This window comes from Bos mutus, chromosome 24 (genome assembly GCF_027580195.1).
Source record: "Bos mutus isolate GX-2022 chromosome 24, NWIPB_WYAK_1.1, whole genome shotgun sequence".
In the NCBI taxonomy this organism is placed as follows: domain Eukaryota; kingdom Metazoa; phylum Chordata; class Mammalia; order Artiodactyla; family Bovidae; genus Bos; species Bos mutus.
The window spans coordinates 51,037,530-51,058,298 of NC_091640.1; the positions used below are offsets into that span (position 1 = coordinate 51,037,530).

The 20,769-nt window shown below is 41.1% G+C and overlaps 1 long non-coding RNA gene across 3 annotated transcripts in view; it reads left to right on the forward strand.

Moving 5' to 3' along the window:
- Positions 1-20,769, forward strand: part of LOC138985407 (uncharacterized) — a 63,041-nt gene that overhangs the window by 35,481 nt on the left and 6,791 nt on the right. For all 3 annotated transcript variants that reach the window (XR_011462457.1, XR_011462458.1, XR_011462459.1), the window contains one exon: positions 10,784-10,920. This is a non-coding gene — a long non-coding RNA (uncharacterized lncRNA). The remainder of the gene's footprint in view (positions 1-10,783; positions 10,921-20,769) is intronic.

The following is a 20,769-nucleotide window of genomic DNA, read 5'->3' on the forward strand; positions in this document are numbered from 1 at the left end:
GGAGGTGGGGGTTTGCTAACATGAACAATAATCTAACAAGCGACCACCATTTAAAACAATTTGTAACTTTTAAAATAGTTTTCCTCCCATTGTCTCCCTCTCATGATAACTTTGAGGTAGAAACCACAGGTGTTATTGTTACCTATTCTGTGGATGAAGAAACTGAGGCTTGAAGAGTTTTGTTGAGTTGCTTCTGGTCATATGGTAAGTTGGAAGTAACTAGGGCTTCTAACACTGCATTTCTTTTTAACAAGCCTAGGCTAAGCTGAGATAACAGGTAGACTCCTTGATTTTAGTAGCTGGAAAAAACAAAGACTTCTCACATAAAATCTGCTGTGAAGTAGCAGCTTCCTTCTATCTCGTATCTATGTCACTTGGAACATTAGAATTCCAAGGTCACTGAAGCAGGAAGATAGAACCATGGAAGAGGTCCCTGGCTTTTAACGCCTTAACATGGCAGGATGCCCGTTATCGCTGCCCTTGGCTTTAGCTAGGAAAAGTCACATGACCCTGACCTAGGTATAAAGACTGGAGGATATGGTAACCCCCAACTGTTTCTGGCACAGCCACATACATATTGATCTTCTGGAAAATCTTTAATAAGTACACATATCAAGCAAAACACTATATTTTCTTAAACATGCTTTAACATTCTATAAAGAAAAAGTGGGGAGGACTGAAGGATGAAAGAATATTGGCAAAGTGTTGTTAACTGTTGAAGATGAGGGGTGAATACATGAATACATGAGAAATTATGATATTATTGTACTTTTGGGTATCTCTGAAAATTTTCATTATATATATATATTTAAATAAAAGAATAAACATTGATCTAGGGGGCCCTTAATCTGTATATCTGAGGTGAGCATTTAGCAAAATTTTTCCAGATAACCTGGGTTCAATCCCTGAGGGGAGAAGATCCACTGGAGAAAGGAATGGCTACTCACTCCAGTATTCTTGCCCGGAGAATACCATGAACAGAGGAGCCTGGAGGGCTACAGTCTATAGGGTTGCAAAGAGTCGACCACAACTGAGTGACTAACACTTTCGTTTTCATATGGGCTTTCCTGATGTCTTAGCAATAAAGAATCTGCCTGCAAAGCAGGAGACCCTGGTTGGATCCCTGGGTCGGGAAGATTCTCTGGAGAAGGAAATGGCAACCCTCTCCAGTGTTCTTGCATGGGAAATCCCATGGACAGAGGAGCCTGGCAGGTTAACAGCCCATGGGTGGCAAAGAGTCAGAAATGACTTAGCCACTAAACCACCACTACATATATACATATATATATGTATACATATGTATACACACACATATATATGTATACATATGTATACACATATACATATTTATGTATAAATATGGGATTTATAATTTATGGGATTCCCTGGTGGCTCAGATGGTAAAGAGTCTGCCTGTAATGCAGGAAACCCGGGTTCGGTCTCTGGGTTGGGAATATCCCCTAGAGAAACAAAAGGCAACCCACTCTAATATTCTTGCCTGGAAAATCCCATGGATGGAGGAGACTGGCAGGCTACAGTCCACGGGGTTGCAAAAAGTCAGACACGACTGAGAGACTTCACTTTCTTTCACTTTCATACTTATTTCTAGCTATTGGAAGTTTAGTTCATGAAAATGATTGAGTTTCGTTATTTGCTTTCTGATTACATGTTGAATTTTCCTTAACTTTGAGTCCTTTAGAATCTGGTAATTCTTGATGTTATGAACTAAATGTTCCTTTCCTATGAAGAAATGAAAAAATTAAATAAAACTCTGCTGGGGCCAGAATGTTAAGTCCTCTCCACTTCTGCATTTTGGAAATCTGATGGTGTGCTTGATTTAAAAGGGCCACTGTTCCTGCAGTTTCTGCCATAGAGAATGGGCTCTATTTTCCTACTCTTGGATTTGGATGGTCCTTGTGGCTACTTTGACCAATAGAATGTAGCAGGAAGGATTTGTAGGAGGTGTCAGCCTAGGCACAGGCTTCTGTTCTCACCGTCCAGTGATCAGCTGCCCTGTGAGGAAGCCCATGCTCGCTTTCTGGAGCTGTGTGACCCAGTCCACCGTCACACCAACCACAGGACATATAAGTGACAGCTACAGTTAAGCCTCCAGACACCTACAGGTATGTGGGAGACCCTAAGTGAGATCAACCAAGAACCACTCCTCTGAGTCCAGCTCAAATTGTTGACCCTCAGATTCATAAGCAAATCAAATAGCTGTTATTTTAAGCCACTGAGTTTTGGAATAGTTTGTTATGCAGAAGACGAGCGATCAGAAAAAATAGTGTTCCACCCACAGGCCCCCAAGGCAACGGTTAAGATTTCAAAATGCGTTTTCTATTTTGGGGAAGTTTTTTTCTTTTTTCCCATTTCTTGAAAATCTCTAGGCAGCACAACTTAGAGATGATAAGAACTGAGTCTCAGAAGTCTCTGAGCTAAAAAAAAAAAAAAAATTATCAAACTGTATTTCTCTTGGAGGGAATTGGTGTCCTTTATTCACTCAGCTTTAGTTTTATCTACTTTTATGACATCTGAATTGCACAAGGATGTGATTTAATTCTGGGCTTGGAACAGAATTTACATTGGCACTGGGGGACTTTTCCTGAGAGATAAATTTCAAGGAAACACATATTGTAATTCAAGGGAAAGTGTGAGTTTCAAACCAATATGATTTTGAGAGCAACAGAGTTGAGGGGCTGAAGACTAACTTAGTCCCCAGTGGAGTGGATACTTACCTCTTCTGGGATTAACCCAAGAGCTTCATGAGGCAGGAGACGTTTGCTACGGAGGTGATGAAAGTAAGACTGAAAAAAAACAAAAACAAAAACCTCTTTCACGTGTCCTAGTTTCTATCACAGTTCGGAGAGGTATAATGTTCTTCACGATTACACCAAGGCCCTAGATTTTAATGAAGCAAACCCTCCTTTTCCTATCAATCTTCAGTGGATCAGACAGAGAGAACCATTGTTTCCCAACCACTCTGTTCTGAGTCTCTTTGCATTTAGAGAAGTTTGAGAAAGAAACTTGCATTCCAGATACAGCTCCCTATATGTCCTGAAGCAGAGTAAAGCTGAATTTATGAATTCCTGAACTCCACCAGTGAGTCTGAACTACATGAATTCCTGAACCACAGCAGTGAGTCTGAGCATCTTTGGGAATGATTTGCTAAACTGCTGTTTTTCAGGTTAAGGTACCTTTGCTACAGATTGAATCTTGCCTATGAGAGCCAGTCTAAAAAAGAATCATGAATTGAAATGTATCACTTTGGAGAGTGCCTTTCATCTTCAGAATACTCACTGTATATATTAGAGTTTACAATCTGGAATCTTTGACCCTTGGTAATCATTTTCAAAATATATTGTAGCCAAGAATAACTGTTTTTTCCTGTCCCTAAGAGGCTATATTAGATTTATTTTTCAAGGATGTGAATAGTTCACATCTTTTCTACTAAAAAAAAGTCATGAATGGGAACAAAGATATTACCCAGAGAGAAGGCTGAACACTGTATGAGGGGTTGAATGGATAAAACAGGCGATTTATTCAAGCCTGGAAGCCTACTGACAAAGAAAGTGCTTGAAAGAGCGGAGAAATTCAACAAGAGGAGTTTGATGGGTTGCTTCTCTGTGCAAGGCCTTGAACCTGGGGCTGTTATGACTCCAAAAATAATGAGACACAGCTTGTCTATCCTCAGGAACTTACAGCCTATGAAGGCATGAAAGACATAATGTATCTGAAAAGTTAAGAGCAATGTAACAGGGAAACACCAACAGAGCAGACTGACACATCACAGAAGTGCCAGGTAAACATGAAATGACTATATAGTGTGTGCTATAAGAACTCAGGTGCAGCAGAGATTGTTGAAGCCTGGGCCTGGGAGAAGGTCATGCATTTTATGCTGCTGGAGTGAATGAGGATCCTGAAGAATGGACAGGATTTGGAAAAGCTGAAAGGGATGGGGGAGGTAATTCAGTCTGCAGAAGAATAGAGAAATTGGTACATGGGATGACAAAGGAAAGAGGCAAGACAATATACGACATGAAGCATATTTGGTAGACAGTGAGTAGAAGAGTTTAACTAGAACAGACTGAAGGTGTATGTTGATGGATTTTGGGGTGATGAACTGTATTTGAGCCTGATTGTGGCTCACCTCTTTAGTGGTTAAGGAGTTTGATCTATATTTTCTTGGTAATTGTGATCTTATACAAATCTTTTGATCGTTTCAAACATTTGTTAAGGGATACAAAAGACTAAAGATTTTGTGGGGCCTTGATGAATGAACAGGTACTTTCTGAAGGGTTATAAGCTGAAATAAGATACATTACTCTTTCCGTCTTTGGTTTAAAAAAGTGATCAGAAACCCAGCCAATCTATTAATTAAGATCAGGTTGAGAACCTCTCTACACCAAAATATGAACTTGGTTCTATCATCTAAATTAGGTTTCTCACATGAAACTGGACAAAAAGAAATTGAACAGTAAGCTTCACCATTCTCCTCTACCCAAAAACACACATGTGCACTCAGAAATGATATTCAAAATATCCAACATTCAGAAAGTAATAGAAAACGTAGCTTACAAATGATACATGTAGGGATACATGTGTCATTGTACTGCTTATTGAGTGATTTAAAATGAGGTGCAAATTGCTCATAAAATCATTTTAATAATTTCCAAATAATTTGTTGATGAACAGAGATGGTGATTGCAATATTTGACATGACTGTCATCCAAAAAATAATGACCTGGTCTCAACTTTGGTTTGATGAAGGAAATTACATTGAATGGCACCAAACTGTTCCAAAGCGATTTCACTGAATTGTGAGCCTTTAGGTCCTTGGGGACCAGACACTTTGTAGCGGACAGAGTAGAGAGGATGCACAGTCTGCTTTGTGGCTTGGCATCCACTTGGGCACAAGGGCTTTTCATGAAGCTGGGGCTGGCCTGAAGATCTCCGTTGCCTTCCTCCTCCCCCACTGCACTCCAAAGGTGGCTCTCGGAGCTGGAAGCAGAGATGTGGACACCCCTTGCTCCCTCTTGTGTGCAGCATCAGCTTCATTACCACGAGGGTTGGGTTTAATGGCGTTATATAAGAAGTGACCGAAGCAGGACTTACATTTTCTGAGCAATGAAGGCTGCCACTTCTGCCTTGATTTCAATAGGATGGATCTGTGCCTGTAACAGTGAGTTTAAAACACAAACAAAAAACAACAGAAAAACTCCTCAAGTTGTAGTAAGAGAGAACTCGGGCAAAGGCAGACCTCTGTGTTAAGTCAGATGTTGGCAAAACCATGCCCAAAGGTGAATGCAGATGATTCTAACAGCAGTACAGAGAGCACGTGTGTGTGTGTGTGTGTGTGTGTGTGAGTGAGTGAGTGTTAATAGCTCAGTCATGTTTGTCTCTCTGAGACCTCATGAACTGTAGCCTACCAGGCTCTTCTGTCCATGGAATTCTCCAGACAAGAGTACTGGAGTGGGTTGCCATTCCCTTCTCCTGGCTATCTTCCTGACCCAGGGATCGAACCTAGATCTCCCATATTGCAGGCAGATTCTTAACCCACTAAGCCACTAGGGAAGCCCCCTAGAGAGATCTGTGTCACAGAAGAGAATGCAGACTAGATGAGCTTTGGCCTCTTTCAGAGGCACTCATCATTTTTTCAGTTAGGAGACTATGTTCAAAACTCAGTTACCTATCAGCGTGTATAAGAAATGGAAATTGGTTTTCTGTATAGAATGGCCTGAACTGATCTGTCATCTTTATAAAATCTCAAGGAAAATAACCCTCTTTGGATATCGCTTAATATAAATACTTGGACTAGGTAGACCATTCTTGCTATAAATGTCAAGATCAAGTAATACAGGTAAGTAGCTCCCGTTTCAACATTCTATAACCATGAAGTCTACTACAGTCTGGACACACTAAATACGTTAGTGTCTGAATAGGATCACAAAGGATTATCTGGGTTCAAGGTTGAGAGGTTCAATCCTTAAAGTGCTTTGTGACGACCAAAGGAAGTTGTAGAAGTACAGATCTTGGGTTCCATTCCAGAGATGCTGATTCATCAGGGAAGGGCTCTGGAATCTCCTTTTTTTTGCAAATGCCTAAGGTACTTGGCTGTCCATATGGCCCTGTGTTACCGAACCTTAAGAAACACTGAACTAAAGCTTTTAGTTTCAGGAGACTGTAATTGCAGACTTTTTGAAGGAAGGAGAGAATGATTAAGGGTGTAGGATAGAGGGAAGATAATGATGGTATTCTTGTTATCTACATCAAGAAGTGAAACCATTGGTGAGCAGCTTCTATCTTCCCAAGAACTGCCCGAACAGCCACAGTTTTCTAGAAGCTGTACAAAACAGGAAGGTCCTGCTGTTAATTTCTCACAAAGTTATAATCAGATTATGACAGAGACAGAAGGCAGGGAGAAGGGGAGAGGCGGGTGTCATCCTGCTAGTTTCTTACTTCCAAACCTATTATCATCTCTGAATGAAATGAACACACTGCCAACTCTGATTCTAGATCGTTAACCAAGAATTTAAATTTAATAAAATCCCTGACTAATCCAGACAATTGGTGGCCAACTAGAAACTTTCCCATCAAATTCTTAAATAGTATTTACTTTTATAAGATGCTCATGGTTTCCAAGTCAATTATCATGCTAGAGAATACTACACATGAGTCAGAAGAAATGAGCTTGATTTACATGTAGCAACATGAGTGGATCTCAAAAACAAAAGACTGAATTGAAAAAGTAACACACAGAGGTTGATAGTAAAATACCACTTATGTGTATAATATGCACACACAAAAACAATGCTATTTTTCCAGCCTGAGTACACATCTAAAAAAAAGTTGGAATGGGAATATATGTGTTAAATAGACTAAAATGAGGGCCTGTGTTGGGAAAATTAAAACTGGAGATAGACAATAAAAAGGAAAAATAATTCACACTATACCAAACCAAATAAAACCAGGACCTTGCCACAGATATACAATAATTGTGGATCTTGAGTTGAACAGTATGATATGGACTCAATTTGGGACCTTGGGACCTCTGAGGGACAAAAGGAAAAATGTTCACGACTTGGTCTCTGTACTTATGGAATTGCACTATAGCTGGATTACATACATGGAATAAATATGATACTGTAATAGAACCACAGTGGCCAAGGGGTAAAGAATCTGCCTGCAATGCAAGAGACACAGGAGACATGGGTTCGATTCCTGGGTCAGGAAGATCATCTGGAGAAGGAAGTGGCCACCCACTCCAGTATTCTTGCCTGGAGAATTCCATGGACAGAGGAGCCTGGTGGGCTGCTGTCCATTGGTGACAAAAGAGTCAGACACAACCTAATGTCTAAACAACAACAACTATAGAGCCTGTCCTGGCGCAGCCTTTAGCAGGCAGCCATTGCTTCTCAGTCAAGAAGCAACAGTTAGAACCAGACATGGAACAACAGACTGGTTCAAATTGGGAAAGGAGTGTGTCAAAGTTGTATATTGTCACCATGATTATTTAACTTATATGCAGAGTACATCATGTCAAATGCTGGGCTGGATGAAGCACAAGCTGGAATCAAGACTGTGGGGGGAAATAATCAATAACCTCAGATATGCAGATGACACCACCCTTATGGCAGAAAGTGAAGAAGAACTAAAGAGCCTCTTGAAAGTTAAAGAGGAAAGTGAAAAAATTGGCTTAAAACTCAACATTCAGAAAATGAAGATCATGGCATCCGGTCCCATCACTCCATGGCAAATAGATGGGGATACAATGGAAACAGAGACTTTATTTTGGGGGGCTCCAAAATCACTGCAGATGGTGACTGCAGCCATGAAATTAAAAGACGCTTGCTCCTTGGAAGAAAAGCTATGATCAGCCTAGCAGAGACATATTAAAAAGCAGAGACACTACTTTGCCAACAAAAGTCTGTCTAGTCAAAGCTATGATATTTCCGGTTGTCATGTATGGATGTGAGAGTAGGACTATAAAGAAAGCTGAGCGCCAGAGAATTGATGCTTTTGAACTGTGGTGTTGGAGAAGACTCTTGAGAGTCCCTTGGATTGCAAGGAGATGCAATCAGTCCATCCTAAAGGAAATCAGCCCTGAATGCTCATTAGAATGACTGATGCTGAAGGTGAAACTCCTATACTTTGGCCACCTCATGCGAAGAGTTGACTCATTGGAAAAGACTCTGATGCTGGGAGGGATTGGGGGCAGGAGGAGAAGGGGACGACAGAGGATGAGATGGTTGGATGGCATCACCAACTCGGACATGAGTTTGAGTGAACTCCGGGAGTTGGTGATGGACAGGGAGGCCTGGCGTGCTGTTATTCATGGGGTTGCAGAGGCAGACACCACTGAGTGACTGAACTGAACTGAGCGACTTAACTGACTGACTGCTTCACATAACCCAACTCCACTCCCGCCCCCCACCACTCTGTTACTAGGCAGCAGTTGCCATGGGACCATTCGTGATTCTGCCCAGCCATTGGTCGGCACTGCAGGGGCTCCTCCCCCAAGCTAGCAACTGTCACTGAACGACCATTAATAGACCTGCTCAGCCATTGGTCAGTGATGCAGTTGGTCCCTCCCCAAAGTGAGCACCTGCCTGAGAGCGACAATTAGTGGGACTTTTCAGCCAAAGTTGGTAGAGTGGTGGTCGTCTAGAGGAGAGTGAGGTAAGAGGCTTCTCCCCTCCAGCTCACTTGGCTTCGGACCAGCAGGAACAGGCTGAGGGCTGTGTCCTGCTGCTCCAGAGCCCTCGCCAAGGCCACCCACTGGCTTGGCCCAGGCCTCGAGGTGGTGGTGAACTTCTCCCTGAGCCCTGCCTCTGCAACATAATGGCGGCGGCCGACTGCATGGGACAGTGGTCTGAGGGACCTGGTTCCTGCCATTTGGGTGGCCCGAGGAGCCTGAGGGCTGGCTGGTCCTGGGCACCTGGCTCCCACAGTGATGTAGCTGGGCAGGGTCTGGGGACCCGACCCTGAGGGAGCTGCCACCTGAGACCTGCTTCCTCTCAGCCAGGGCTGGACCTCAGGGTGAAAGTGGTCCCTGAGGACCTTGCCCTTACTTGTCAGAACAGAGAATAACATTCATTTGGTAGAGATTTATGGGAACTTTGTTACCTGACGGTGACCTTACTTCAAGAACCAAGGCTCTAACACCAAGACGTTTGCAACAACTCACTGTGCCCCTCCCTCATCTTTCTTAGAAAAGGGCTTTTCTGAGAACTTTCGGAGAGTTTGGAGTTTTTAAAGCATGAGCCACCCATCTCCTTGCGTTATTGTTGCTCAGTTGCTAAGTCGTGTCCGAGTCTTTGTGACCCCATGGACTGCAGCACACCAGGTTTCTCTGTCCCCCACTGTCTTCCAGAGTTTGCTCAAATTCATGTCCATTGAGTCAGTGATGCTGTCTAACCATCTCATCCTCTGTCACACCCTTCTTCACTTGCCCTCAGTCTTTCCCAGGATCAGGGTTCTTTTCCAGTGAGTCAGCTCTTTGCATCAGGTGGCCAAAGTATTGGAGCATCAGCTTCAGCATTAGTCCTTCCGATGAATATTCAGGATTGATTTTCTTTAGTATTGACTGGTTGGATCTCCTTGCAGTCCAAGGACTCTCAAGAGTCTTCTCCAGCACCACAGTTCGAAAGCATCAATTCTTGGGTGCTCAGCCTTCTTTATGGTCCTACCCTCACATCCATATGTGACTACTGGAAAAACCATAGCTTTGACTATACAGACCTGTGTCTACAAAGTGATGCCTGTGGTTTTAAATACGGTGTCTTGGTTTGTCATAGTTTTCCTTCCAAGGAGCATGTGTTTTTTAATTTCATGGCTGCAATCACTGTCTGCAGTGACTTTGGAGCCCAAGAAAACAAAATCTGTCACTACTTCCATTTTTTCCCCTTCTATTTGCTAAAACCTTTCTCTGATCCAAACGCCAACATTTTGACATTTGACCCCACTGTGCGTTGGGCACACAGACTTGCATTTCAGTAGCAAAATAGTCAAGTGTTAGGCAATACCATGGAGAAGGAAATGGCTTCCACTCCAGTATTCTTGCCTGGAGAATCCCAGGGACAGAGGAGCCTAGTGGGCTGCCGTCTATGGGATCGCACAGAGTCGGACACGACTGAAGCGACTTAGCAGCAGCAGCAGCAGCAGGCAATACCAGTGACTACTATAATAGTTCAGAGACTGGGGAAAAAAGAAAAAGAAAATTACAGAAAATTTTAAGGTGAAAGGAAAGGAAAAAGCAAACATTTGTCCATGTCTGCTAGTGGTCCTTAATGGATTTTCCTGTGTGACAATCTTTGAAAGTCTGTTCTTTTCACCATTTCCTCAAGAGTCTGCAAGAATTAATACCAGTATAGATCCTCTAGGCCTATCCCAGTTTCAAAGAACTATTTTGTTCACTTTGTTCTTTTCCAGATGACTGAACTTTGCATACATGAGGATGATGTTATTTTAATCTAATTTCATGTATTTATTCTTATTGTTTTTTATATTGATTTTAAAAATATTTTTTCTGTAAGGCGAGGTAATATATGCAAAAGTTTTCCAGTGTTAAAGTGTGCTCTTCTGCCTCACATTAGTTAAGGTGATGCTAACTACAGTAGACACACATCAGAGGCTGAAGACTCACATTCCAGTACAATGATGGTTCTCCTGGTCTACTGGCTCTTCTCCATGCAGTGATTCCAGACTTCAGTTTCCGGCAGTGTTGAATCTTTGCCATGTTATACATATGATTCTCAAATTTCTCTGGGGGACTTTTCCATTCCAGCCTGCTGAAGAGGGAAAGAGGATGGAAAACCATGTTTGGAGAATTTGATGGATCAAAACTGGAAGAAGTGTTACATCACTTCCTAACCCCATGCCCTTGGCTAGAGCTCAGGAGGACTAACAAGACGGTTGTGAAAGGTAATCTTTCCGTATGCTCAGGGATATGGGGAGACAGTCTGCCATGTAACTCCTTCTTATTTATTTATTTTCATTGAGCTTCCCTTGTGGGTCAGCTAGTAAAGAATCTGCCTGCAGTGCGGGAGACCTGGGTTTGATCCCTGGGTTGGGAAGATCCCCTGGAGAATTCCATGTCCTATATAGACCATGGGGTCGCAAAGAGTCGGACATGACAAAATGACTTTCACTTTCACTTCACTTTTTTCATAAGATGTGTAGAAATAGAAAATGTTAAAACTCATAGGAAATATCCCTTTGACTTAACTTGATATGTTTGATGTATTGAATCTGAAGTTGGATAAAAGGACTTGGTTGTGCCCTTTTAAAGTCTTCTTCATTAATTGATCATAAAATAAAGAAGGCTATATGAATAGCACAATTGTATGAATTGAAAAAGTTTGCAAGCCTTCACCTGAAAAATATTCTGGCATCTGGCCAACTGGGGCACTAATCAGCCATTCACCTCTCCTTCTTAAGCTGCCTTTTCTGACTTCTCTGAGCCAATAAATATCCAGATGTCTGAATCTTCCAGTCTTGATTAAATTTTATAGATTTTACCCCTGACCTGCCCACAGGGAATAGCCTGGGTCTTTATGCCTTAGCTGTTTTCCTTGGACTCCCATTTCCTGACAGCCTGAATTTCTCTGCCTAATTGCTTCAGCCATGGCTGTGCTGGTATAGAATTTCCTTCCAACTTTTTCAAAGCAAGGATCAGCTCCCTCCTAAGTAGCTAGATTCTGGGTAGTGCTATATCCTGCTTAGTATCACTTTGTTGCTATCTTCATCTCATTGTAACTCTGGCGTACTAATAGTTGGGATTTATATGTGAAATCCCCACAAAAGAGCTTACTATTTTATCCTGTATGTGTTTGGAAGAGTGCTGAGTCATCCAGATATTTCAAATAGAAATTTAAATCTGAATCCTGTAAGAAAGTTCTCCTGGGGATATCTGCTCCAGTGTCTCTGTCACGTGTTTGGGAATTTGCTCATCATTTTTGGTAACTGTTCAAAGTTGTAGAGGGAATGGAATCAAATTTCAACTCAGGCCTAGGAAAGTCAATGTGACTGAACACAGACTTTGTTCCTTGGATAACCTGAGGTCTAAAGTGTGTGCAGCTGGGTTATCAATTCATAATACAAATATATCTTTTAATCACACTTTTACATAAACTGATTAATAATGAATAGTGCAATCATTTCCTTGCCTTTGCCTTATTATAAAGGTCAGATATTGGCAAATTACCATCTGTTGGTCAAATTTGGCCCACTGCCTATTTTGGTAAATAAAGTTTTATTGGAACATAGCAGTACTCATCTTTTCACTTATTGTCTCTAGCTACTTTCATGCCACAACAGCATAGTTGAGTAGTTGTGACAGAGACTGTAGGGCTTCCCAGGTGGCTCAGTGGTAAAAGAGTCCGCCTGTGAATGCAGGAGACACAGGAGACCTAGGTTCAATTCCTGGGTCAGGAAGATCCCCGGGAGGAGGAAACGGCAACCCACTCCAGTATTCTTGCCTGAAAAATTCAATGGACAGAGGAGCCTGGTGGGCTATAGTCCAAGGGGTTGCAAAAGAGTCAGACTCAACTGAGTGACTGAGCACACACTACGGAGACTGTATGGCCATCACAGACTGAAATATTTATTATCTGGTCCTTTACACAAAATGTGTGCCTATTTCTTATATGATTTATATGATTCCTAACATCCCTTACATGATTTATATGACTTACATGATTCCTAACACAGAATATGGCCAGTGAATGTGAATTTTTGATCCCACCTTCCTTTGCTTAGACTGTTGCTTCTACCTGGAGAGCTTTGACTCTCCAATCATTTATTCACTTATCCAACAGGCACTGTTCTTGGTGCTGGGTCAGTGAAGATCACACACAGATGCTCTGTTGGGCTTCTGTTCTTCTGGGGTAGGAGACGAGGTTCCAGGTAAGCGAGTAGATGCGTAACATCATGTCTCCTCACGATTAGCCTCACAAAGGCAAATAAGGCAGTGCACAGGGCCTGTTTAATTCCTCCTCGTTTTCCAAAGTTTTGCGCAAGCCCCACTTCCTTCACGAGATGTTCCTTGGTCTCCCCATTTCGTCTTTGCCTCCCTGTTAGCTCACAGATCCTTCTAGTTTGTGCTTTTTTGTGTTATTCCACTTTGAACTGGAGTTCTTGGTGGATGTTTTTCTTTGTAACCAGAGATTGTGAGCCTTAATAACAAGAGTCATATGACAACTTTTTTTGTTCCCAACAGTAACTAACACAGTAACTGAAAACAGGAAACTGGTGAATAGCCCCAGTTAAGCCCGGTTCTAACAATGGAGGTCTTTAGTAAAGTACAATTTAATGCACCCGCCTCACAGTCTGTAGTATTCCTGAGTTTGTGATCATCACTGTGGTCCACCAGTTGCTTACAAGAGAGGAGGAGAAAATTTCCCACTTTTTAAGGAGCTAGGATCCTTTCAGAAATTAACTACACCCACAGATATATCCTAACCATAAGTTTTATCTTCTCTTTTGATATAGAAATCAGATAAAATTTTAATTGATTATACCCTAAATTTCCCCCAGTCAAGGGGGAAAAGTCCAAGCAATCAAGCAAATAAAAGAGAGAAAGGGATGAAGTTGCATATACCAAAGCAGTTACCAAATAGGTGATATAAATGAGAAATTCTTGGCATTTTGTTGCTGTATTAAATCATTAAATCACACACACACACATACACCCTCTGAGTTCGTGGGCTGGTCTGTCAAGAAAAAAAACAGGTTACTTTGTTGGAAAGAAGCTAGCGTTGGAGGTTGCATTAATCAGTGCTTAGGGATCAGCCAATTTCTCCCCTGATTGGGATGAATGGGGTTATTCATGAGAGGGCATCTGGGAAGGAAGTGGGGGGAGTTGTGGCTCGCTGGGCTGGCTAGTGCCTGAGAGTGGAAGGAAAATCTGTCATCAGAACAAATGAACATCAGCGAGGTGAGGGCAAAGGCCAAAGGTGCTGGTGGAAGCTGAGTGAGAAGGCAATGAAGAGCTGCAGCCTGTTAGCAATTCGCACGTTTCTCCAGGCAAAGCCAGAGACACAGAGCTGGGCTACAGATTATGAGCCTATCGTATTTCACTCATCACAGAGGCCTTCGCGGAAAAGACCCGAGTCTGTAACCCTTGGCCTGGAAGAGATTAATTTTATTATTGCCTCATTCTCTTCAGCATCATCACCAATGTCCCCCAGTGTTTCTCAGCACTGACTGGGAGGAAAGAGCCGGTATGGAGGTCTTGTAATGCCTAATAAAATCGTACAGCTCCTAGGTACTTGTAGCTTCTATCTCAGGACACCCAAGTGCTACTGAACTAGAAAGTCTGGAAATTTCTGTTGATGATGAGAGTGAATTGGAGACAAGACAGCAGTCTTGCCTGCTGTGGGGCCTTGGATAAGATCCTCTCCTCAGCCCACAGTGTTAACCTTCCCTTTGAACTTGACCCATGCTCATTCCCACTCTGTTACAACTACATATCCTTGAAAAAAGCAATCAAGGACTCTGGTCTGTTGGAATTCAGACTGTGTTTTTGAGAACAAACTGTTTTATGGGACAACCGGCAGGCACCTGGGCTAGGAGTGCCCCCTGGGACAGACAGTGCAGTGGTTGGTTAGGCAGTGGGCTTGACTGCCCTGTAGGTTTCTCTCACTGTGTATTTAAAGTCTTTCCCATGAAGGTTGTATCTCTTGATGCTCATGTCTTTGCATATTTATAAAATGAGACTGATTCCATTCCTAAGATTCTATGCTCGTGTTTCTAGTACAGTCTAAATTCCCCAACACTATCACTGTGAACTTGAGCTGTCTATAATGACAGTCACAGCACTTGTCCTGTAGTAAATATAAGTGCATTTGTCCGATGATATAGACACTACTGTCATAAAAATGGGCCTCCCAGGTGGCGCTAGTGGTAAAGAACCTGCTTGCCAGTGCGGGAAACACAAGAGACACAGGTTCAGTCTCTGGGTGGGGAAGATCCCCTGGAGTAGGAAATGGCAACCCATTCCAGCCTTCTTGCCTGGAGAATCCCCTGGACAGAGGAGTCTTGACGGGCTATAGTCCATGGGGGTCACAAAGAGTTGGACACGACTGAAGCAACTTAGCGTAGCACACATTATAATAATAGCTATCATTAATCAATAACTTACTATGTGCCTGCTACCCTGCTAAACACTTAAAAATTGTTTGATATACTTATATATTGCAAAATGATTGCCGCCATAGAGTTAGCTAACACATCCATCATCTTACATAATTACAATTTTTTTTTTGTGGTGAGAACAACAAAGATCTACTCTTTTAGCAACTTTTAGGTGTATAATACAATATTATTACCTATAGCCAGCAGTACATTGTACATGAGACTCCCAGAATTTATTTGTCTTATTACTTTGACCGACATTTCACATCTGTCTCATTCTCCCACCTCTCAGCTCCTGGCTAGTACCATTCTACTGTATCTCTGTGAATTTAGCTTTTTTAGATTCCACGTATAGATAATGATATGTAATGATATTTGTCTTTCTCTGTTTGACATTTTATTTATTATTAACTTACTAATTATTAACTTAGCATAATACCCTGCAGCTCCGTCCATGTTCTTGTAAACGGCAGAATTTCCTTGTTTCTCATATATAAATATATATAATATGAATATGTATATCTTCTTTGTCCATTTATCTGTTTAGGGACACAGACACTTGAGTTGTTTCTATGTATTGATTACTGTTAATTTTGAACAGTGCTGCAATAAATATGGGAATACAGATAAAAACATACAAAGTAACATTTGCAATAACACTATGAGGTAAGTACTAATATTCTTCCCTTTTTATAGGTGGGGAACGTGAGGCTTAGGTTAAATATCTTTCCCAAAGACTCACAGTCAGAATCTGCAAAGCTAATTCCAGAACCCAGGCTCTTAGCTTCTGTGTTATGATTGCTCCAGTTCACACAGCCTAACGAGGGAGGGTAACAGAGGTTCAGGCGCCGGCAGCTGGGCTCAGAGGCGCCACTCTTCTTCAGTGCTCTATGCTTTTATTTGTGTCTGTGTTTACATATGTTTTCACCAGATTTGCTGCACTGAGTGGTAGCTCTTTTTCTTCTTGGGGACAAGTGGAAGTCAGGAGAACTCACGGCCTGAGGCTTAGTAACTGTGCATTTTACAGTGTAGGTTAGCTCTGTGCATTTATGGAAGAATGAGACATGGCACTGAGATGTAGAAATAGTCATAGGCACTTTTAAAACTGTGCACTTGTAGACTGTGGCAGGAAGGTTGCAGTTATATCTGTTTCAAACACCATGAAGTTGCACTGACCTTTTTTGATCCTATGTAACAGTGGACTCCGGAGAGGGTGATGGCAACCCACTCCAGTACTCCTGCCTGGAGGATCCCGTGGATGGAGGAGCCTGGTAGGCTGCAGTCCGTGGGGTCGCTGGGGGTCGGACACGACTGAGCGGCTTCGCTTTCACTTTTCACTTTCATGCATTGGAGAAGGAAATGGCAGCCCACTCCAGTGTTCTTGCCTGGAGAATCCCAGGGACGGGGGAGCCTGGTGGGCTGCCGTCTATGGGGTCGCACAGAGTCGGACACGACTGAAGCGACTTAGCAGCTTAGCAGCATCAGGGGACTCATCTCTAGGTAGAAAAAGGAAATTGCAGTCAGTGGAGAAAGAGCGTTGTCAATTCTGTTTTACCTGAAGTGATTAACTTATTACCGTTGGATATAATTTATGAATAACTGCAGGTTACCTTCTATGACTTTCCCGTTATCTGAAATGTTTCATATTTCAGGCTGCTTTGGCCAGATCTGTGCTAAAAGAATTTAACAGTAAGAGAAAGAGTGAATTTCTATCTTATTTGAAATATCTTCTTCCTTGTGATTAACCAGCAGAGAGGTTTTCTGTTTAGCTAACAAAGAAAAAGGAGTTTATAATATAGTATTTGGAATTTGAGATCCCAGTAACCTGCTTCGTAATTTTCCTTTAATATAAGCAACATAATCCATTCTCTGATTTACTAGTTTCCACTTTCAAAGAGGCTCAGTTCAGTTCAGTCGTTCAGTCGTGTCCAACTCTGCGACCCCATGGACTGCAGCACGCTAGGCCTCCCTGTCCATCACCAACTCCTGGAGTTTACTCAAACTCATGTCCATTGAGTCGGTGATGCCGTCCAACCATCTCATCCTCTGTCATCCCCTTCTCCTCCTGCCTTCAAAGAGGTGGCACATGCTATTTCCACAGCATTTGCCAGAGGATTGTTTAACCCATGTCTTGATTTGCATCTAGAATTGCACAGTGTAAATTACCAAGTAGACCCTGAGTAACATGGTGGAATGAGATTCTTTAGATTCTGAACGCAGTCTCTTAACCCTCAGCTTCCTGTTTCTATCTGTTCCATCTATACGCCTGTAGGAAGGCTGCTGAAACCGTTGGGATAGTGGTGCAGGTGATGGTGATTAGTTCAACAAATGTTTTTGGCTGCCTTCCAGAGACGTGGTCAGTAGAACTTCCTGTCTGCCTTGGAGTTTGGTGGGGCCTCTGTGACCAGTTCTGGCAAATGTGTTATGTTTGGAAGTGTGTGTCATTACTGTCAGGGCATTCCATTGGCAGAACATCACCCTCCAGAGCTCTTTTTCCATCTGCTGTGGACCAGCAATGAGCCTTCTACATCTGTCCTGTTAGCCTTGTTCCTAGAATGGGGACTTCATGGAAAAATGCTGACACAAAGGATATATAACATGAGCAAGAAATTGATTTTTTTTTTTTTAAGTATGGGGGTTTGTTAGCAGAACAGAAGCCAGCCTATCATGAGGCCAGAGTTATCTGTTAGAATATTGTATGGAACTAGCTAAGCCCAAGAATCCTCATCAGGATAGTCCCGAAGAACAAGGTGCTGGGATGGGCAGGCTCTCCTTTTGTATTAAAATAAAGCATATTATTATAAAGCTGTGTTAATTAAACCAATACAGTATTGTTAAGGTGATAAATAAAATGGCCAATGAAAGAAAAGTGAGAGTTCAGAGCAGTCTCAAACTTATTGGGGAATTGTATATTTGATATAGTAATGTTGCAGATTGTTAAGGAAAAATAGAAAAGTCAAGAAATGGTGCTGGGAAAGTTGGTGTTCCAAATGGAAAAAAATGAATTTAGCACTCTATCTTGTACACAAAAATCAATTCACATGTAGGTTAAATAGCTAGATGTGAAAGATAAAAATTTTAAACTTATGAGGCTTTGAGTAGAGAAGGAATTTTTAAAAGAGAAATAAAAGATTGATAAATTAGATGCACTATACTGGATGCTTGGGGCTAGTGCACTGGGACGACCCAGAGGGATGGTATGGGGAGGGAGGAGGGAGGAGGGTTCAGGATGGGGAACACATGTATACCGGTGGCGGATTCATTTTGATATTTGGCAAAACTAATACAATTATGTAAAGTTTAAAAATAAAATAAAATTTAAAAAAAATTAAGAAACATGTATAATATCATGTATGAAACGAGTTGCCAGTCCAGGTTCAATGCACGATACTGGATGCTTGGGGCTAGTGCACTGGGACGACCCAGAGGGATGGTATGGGGAGGGGAGGGAGGAGGAGGGTTCAGGATGGGGAACACATTATACCTGTGGCGGATTCATTTTGATATTTGGCAAAACTAATACAATTTGTAAAGTTTAAAAATAAAATAAAATTAAAAAAAAGAAATCAAAAGCCTTTATAAAAATTTATGAAAAAAAGAGAAGCCACCACAGCAAATGAATATAATTTGCAAAGGGTTACATATCAGAAAGAAAAAGATAACTGTGTAATAATTCAGTTCATAGGAAAAAACTTTAAGCCATTTCACAGAAGAGGGAATACAAATGCCAAATAGATACAAGAAAAGACATTTACTTCATTAATTATCAGAAGAATGCAAATTAAGTACACATAAGCACTCAAAAATTTAGAAGTTATACCAAGTTGTTATATCACATGTTATACCAAGTGTAGATGAGGGTGTGGATATATATGAATCCTCATGTACTCCTTATAGAAGTGTAGGTAGTTAATAACACTTCGGAAAACAAGTTTTCGTTCTCTGTAAAGCCAAACATTTCATTTCTCTACAAATGAGCAATTTCAGTCATAATTTGTCATGAAGAAATACTCTAAATATGTATACTAAGACATATTCAATGGTATAGCCATTAGGGAAAGCAGTTTGGAAGTGCCCCCTAGAATTACAAATGGAATTACTGTATGATCCAGCAATTCCACTTGTGGGTATATATGCCAAAGCTATGAAATCAATATCTCAAAGAGATATCTGCATTCCCCTTTGCGGAATTCCTCATTGCAGCAGTATACAGAATCATCCTGTGTCCATTGACAAATGAATGGATTAAGAAATGGGTCTCTCTCTAAGTATGTATGTATGTATGTGTGTGTGTATGTGTCTGCTGTTAGTCATATTCAACTCCTTTTGACCCCATGGACTATAGGCTGCCAGGCTCCTCTGTCCATGGAACTTTCCAGGCAAGAATACTGGAGTATTTGATCTATATAAATACATGTATAATATTCAGCCAGTTATTTATGACAATATGGATGAAACCGGAGGACATTATACTAAATGAAATAAGCCAGGAACAAATAATGCATGATCTCACTTTTACATGGAATCTAAAAAAATTGAACTTGCAGAAGCAGAGAGTAGAATTGTGGTTTTCAGGGGCTAGAGGATAGGAGAAATGGGGAGATGTTGGTAAAAGAGTACAAGCTTTCAATTATGCAGGATGGGAAATTTTGGAGAGCTAATAGCATAGTGATTATACTTATAAAATACTATATTTTATAGTTGAAATTTACTGAGAGTACATCTTAAGTATTCTCATAACCTACACACATAAAGTGGTAACTAGGTGAGGTGGTGGATATATTAATTATCTTTATTGTGGTTATTTTACAATGCATGTATACATCAAAGCATTGTAATATATACCATAAATACATACAATATTTTTTTGTCAATTATACTTCAATAAACATTGGGGAGGTGGAAAGATACATGCAATACTGTTCATGGCAACACTGAAAGAGCAAAAATACTAAAATCAAATCAAACAAATCAATATGCCCATTGACAGGAACATAATTAATTGTGGAATGGCTTTAAATGGAATATTATACATCAGTGAAAACGAAATGTATCACCTGTGTGTCATATTTGTTTGATTTATGTATAATTATGAATGATGAATATTTGAATAAGGAAAATAAGTTATAGAATAATACATACAGAATGAAACCATTTTTGAATGCTTAAAAACAAGAGCAACTATGTAGAGAAAAAAGCTGGGGAATGAATGAGCAACGGTAACACACTTGCAGCTACAGCGATTTTGATAATACTCCAAGTATTTAGTAGGCGATAGATCCATACGTGTTTGTTTTATTAGAGTATTTTCTCCTTTATTTATATGTCACATATATGTAACAGATCTTATTAAATAATTTTTCCTAAAGATCGTATATATGTCCAGTGAAGTATTTAAAGAACTGTCCAGTGAAGGTGGAACAAAAGATACATCTCCATTGGAAACCTCTTTCCAGCAACATGTTAAACACCTTTGAACAGTGTTCCCAAATACAGTTGCTTTTCCCAACATTTTTTCATTTCTGATTCTGACATTCATGAATGCCTCTGAAATCCTCGGATAACAGAAGAAGGGCCCTTCCCTGGCAACATATTCTTTTCCTCCTTTTCTTTCTCTTTCTTCTCTTCCTTTCTCTT